Genomic DNA, 5,375 nt, shown 5'->3' on the forward strand with positions numbered 1-5,375 from the left:
CACATGGAAGATTTTACGCAAAGATCTTGGTGTAAAACCGTATAAAATACAGCTCGTGCAAGAACTGAAGCCGAACGATCTGCCACAACGTCGAATTTTCAGTGAATGGGCCCTAGAAAAGTTGGCAGAAAATCCGCTTTTTTATCGACAAATTTTGTTCAGCAATGAGGCTCATTTCTGGTTGAATGGCTACGTAAATAAGCAAAATTGCCGCATTTGGAGTGAAGAGCAACCAGAAGCCGTTCAAGAACTGCCCATGCATCCCGAAAAATGCACTGTTTGGTGTAGTTTGTACGCTGGTGGAATCATTGGACCGTATTTTTTCAAAGATGCTGTTGGACGCAACGTTACGGTGAATGGCGATCGCTATCGTTCGATGCTAACAAACTTTTTGTTGCCAAAAATGGAAGAACTGAACTTGGTTGACATGTGGTTTCAACAAGATGGCGCTACATGCCACACAGCTCGCGATTCTATGGCCATTTTGAGGGAAAACTTCGGAGAACAATTCATCTCAAGAAATGGACCGGTAAGTTGGCCACCAAGATCATGCGATTTGACGCCTTTAGACTATTTTTTGTTGGGCTACGTCAAGTCTAAAGTCTACAGAAATAAGCCAGCAACTATTCCAGCTTTGGAAGACAACATTTCCGAAGAAATTCGGGCTATTCCGGCCGAAATGCTCGAAAAAGTTTTTCGAGCATTTCGGCCGGAATAGCCCGAATTTCTTCGGAAATGTTGTCTTCCAAAGCTGGAATAGTTGCTGGCTTATTTCTGTAGACTTTAGACTTGACGTAGCCCAACAAAAAATAGTCTAAAGGCGTCAAATCGCATGATCTTGGTGGCCAACTTACCGGTCCATTTCTTGAGATGAATTGTTCTCCGAAGTTTTCCCTCAAAATGGCCATAGAATCGCGAGCTGTGTGGCATGTAGCGCCATCTTGTTGAAACCACATGTCAACCAAGTTCAGTTCTTCCATTTTTGGCAACAAAAAGTTTGTTAGCATCGAACGATAGCGATCGCCATTCACCGTAACGTTGCGTCCAACAGCATCTTTGAAAAAATACGGTCCAATGATTCCACCAGCGTACAAACTACACCAAACAGTGCATTTTTCGGGATGCATGGGCAGTTCTTGAACGGCTTCTGGTTGCTCTTCACTCCAAATGCGGCAATTTTGCTTATTTACGTAGCCATTCAACCAGAAATGAGCCTCATTGCTGAACAAAATTTGTCGATAAAAAAGCGGATTTTCTGCCAACTTTTCTAGGGCCCATTCACTGAAAATTCGACGTTGTGGCAGATCGTTCGGCTTCAGTTCTTGCACGAGCTGTATTTTATACGGTTTTACACCAAGATCTTTGCGTAAAATCTTCCATGTGGTCGAATAACACAAACCCAATTGCTGCGAACGGCGACGAATCGACATTTCACGGTCTTCAGCAACACTCTCAGAAACAGACGCAATATTCTCTTCTGTACGCACTGTACGCATTCGTGTGGTTGGTTTAATGTCCAATAAAGTAAACTGAGTGCGAAACTTGGTCACAATCGCATTAATTGTTTGCTCACTTGGTCGATTATGTAGACCATAAATCGGACGTAAAGCGCGAAACACATTTCGAACCGAACACTGATTTTGGTAATAAAATTCAATGATTTGCAAGCGTTGCTCGTTAGTAAGTCTATTCATGATGAAATGTCAAAGCATACTGAGCATCTTTCTCTTTGACACCATGTCTGAAATCCCACGTGGTCTGTCAAATACTAATGCATGAAAATCCTAACCTCAAAAGAATCACCCTTTATATATATATATATATATATATATATATATATATATATATATATATATATATATATATATATATATATATATATATATATATATATATATATATATATATATATATATATATATATATATATATATATATATATATATATATATATATATATATATATATATATATATATATATATATATATATATATATATATATATATATATATATATATATATATATATATATATATAAATGTAGACCAATTTCAAATAAATTGTAAAACAATATGAAAAATATTAAGTAAATATATAATTATTTTAATATAATTTATATAAATAATTTATATAATTTTATATAATAAATATATATATTTAATTCATATTTTTCATATCGTTTCACAATTTATTTCAAATTTTTTTTTTTTGTTGATTATATATAAAATTATATCAAAAAATTATTTTTTTTATACAAATTCAATGGACAAAAATTTTTTTAGAAAACAAAAATCTTAGTAAAACTAAATATGTATATGGTTGCCCAGAATATTTGATTGCCACAACATTATTTTTTGTTTTTTTTTTTTTTTAATTTCCTTGGTTTAGCAACATATAAAATTAAAGATTTTTATTTCAACTAGAGTAAAAGATTTTTTTTTATAAAAAATAAATAAACTAATATGGGATTATTGTTGAAAATATTAAATATTTCTATGTATAAAGATTGATTTTTTTAATTAATTTTGTTTCAGTAAAATAATATTTCTTATAGTATTTAACCTAAAGAATAGAAATATGTTTTTCTTTTAATTTTTCTCTTTCTCTTAAGATCACAGGATATTTAATAATTATTTTAAGGAAAAAATTAAATAATTTTTTTGCCTCATACAAAAGTTTACATATCCTTTATTTATACCCTTGGACCATTAAAATGCCATAAAAACAATAATAAAGAAATTATTTTCTTATTATATTGTCCAGAAATTCTGTAAAAAATATAACAGTGATTTTTTTTTGACCAACAAAAAACTGGATAAACTTAATAGTGATACCAAATCATAATTTTTTTTATAAAATAAAAAACAATATCAGGGATTTTTAGTGTTAATAATTATACATGTAGTTTATAAAAAAAAATATTTTATTAATTATAATTTTGTAATATTTTATAAATTCCCTAAAAACCCTTAACCAACAAATGTTGTCCTTGCCTCTTTTATGAAAATGAACAAAAAAACAAACTCCTTAAACTATAACCCTATTATGTGTATTTTGTGTCATATATGATTTTAATTTTATTAATTTGACAAAATTTTGTAAAATTTTATATTTTCTTTTTCCCATAAAAAAACTATCCCTCTTTTCTCTTTTTTATTATTAGATACAAAAATTGTTATTATTTTTTTTTTAGTTTAAAAACAATATTTTTGAAAACAAAAATTCCATTAGTTTTATTTAATTTAAAACATATATATTTTTAATATTAAACAAATATATATAAATATTAACCTCTCTTCCCCAAACAAAAAAATACTCCACATTAACATACCTCATTAAAACATATAACTCAATCCTTAATTACTTAATAAATTGTTGTTAGTATTATTTAAAAAGAAAATGAAAATATAATTTAATTACCAACCTCAAAAATAATTAAATTTATTATTTTGTAAACTATAAGTATAAAAACAAAATACCACCAACAAAAGTTCTATGAACTTATTTAATAGATTTTCTTTAGGCAACTTATAATTTTGTACGTTTATTTACTTAAAAAAAAATACCCTTTCCTTCCATTTTTTTGGTTTTGTGTATAAATAAATTTTGTATTTTATGTTTATTTTATTTTTTTTTTTTTTGTAATATTTAAGTACTCTTTTTAGTGTCTTATTATTTTTTATAAGTGAACGTACTAATGAAAGTTTGAAAAAAAAATCGAAAAAACCCCCCCTAAAGAGAAAAAAATAAATTATTATTTTGTTTTAAAACAAGAATTTTGAACTATGGTTTTGTGTTTTATTTATTTTATGATTTTGTAGGTTTGCATTGGGTGTTTTTATGTAAATTTGGTAAGAAATTTATTTTTGGTAATCTTATATATTTTTTTATCAACTTTTGTTTTTAAAATTAAAATTTAAAAAAAATAAAAAAAAATTATTTTGAATTAAATTAAATAATAACAACAATTTGATTGGTATTAAAATACAAATAAAAAATAATTTCAAACAAATCCAAGAACATAACCTCTTACCCTTTGTAGATTATAGAAAATTCTGAGTACAAATTATTACAAAATTACATAAAGTGGCTCAAAAATGCTTATTATATAATTTTTTTGTCTTGTAAAAAAATTTTGTGAAAAATTATTATTGTTCGGTTAATTTTGCTAATATTTCGTCAGAAGTTGCTAATTGAAACTTACAATTCTGAGAAAAATCCAGTTTACCATCTACGGACAATTTTTGTTGCATACTTTTAGGTGGCACCCGCTTGAAGTCACCCTGACATGAGAAGGAAAAATTCTTCATAAATATGACAAAAAGAGTGGTGACCTGAAAACGTTTCCCCACATGAAAAATAACTAAATTTTCCTGTGAAAGAGGCACATCGGCAAAACTGCTGAAAAACGCTATGTCTGCATTCTATATCGATATGCTTCAAGCATATGTTCTTGGTAAAAAACCTAGAATTGAACACCAAAATTCGATTAACTGTTAAAGAAAGGACAATATTTCCTAATTATAAGGAAATATAATATAGAAGGAATTGTTTATTTTCTATATAATGCCCTAAAAGAACGTGTTTCTACATAAATATGTACGAGAGTCGTACCTTAGCAACTCATTTCTGTTTTTATACATACCACCATAGGATAGTAATGGGGGTATAATATATTTTTTTTTTTTTTTTTTTTTTTTTTATTGAAAATCTTTATTTCATTAAAAATATATACAAAATTGTTATCGTCTCTGCGCCTTAAAGGCTTTTATAGAGACTTATTGGCAACAAAAAACAATTCATATTTTAGAAAATTACGTTAATCAAATTATATATTTAGAAAATTACGTTAATCAAATTATGTTGTGTTTATGTACAAACATACCGTAATTTATTTTGTAAGAAATCTTTACGTATACAATTATTTTAAAGAAGTGTTTCTATAGTTTCCAATAGGTACAAGTTCATCTTGTTTTTAAAACCTGATATTGTAGCAATATTTTTCAGACTATTTGGTAATTCGTTATATATATGTGGTCCAGCGTATTCAATCTTTTGCTTCGTTAATTCTAGGCGACATCTAGAGGCTATTAAGTTTAAGCGTTGACGAGTGTTACATTGAGTCTGATTGAAATTATTACGGAATGAAATACATTGATTCCCAATCTTCCTAACACATTTAAACATAAACACTGAGATGCTGTATTTATATATTCCTTTTATCGGAAGTACGAATTTAGCATATTTCTCGAATAGCGTTTTTGTAGAAAAATCCATTGGCAAATTATATACAATTTTTAATGCCTTATTCTGTGCTACTTGAAGAGACTTCAATGATTTGGTTTCCTTATACCCGTAAATTAAAGGTAAGTA

The sequence above is a fragment of the Haematobia irritans genome, chromosome 3 (assembly GCF_050003625.1).
Source record: "Haematobia irritans isolate KBUSLIRL chromosome 3, ASM5000362v1, whole genome shotgun sequence".
In the NCBI taxonomy this organism is placed as follows: Eukaryota; Metazoa; Arthropoda; class Insecta; order Diptera; family Muscidae; genus Haematobia; species Haematobia irritans.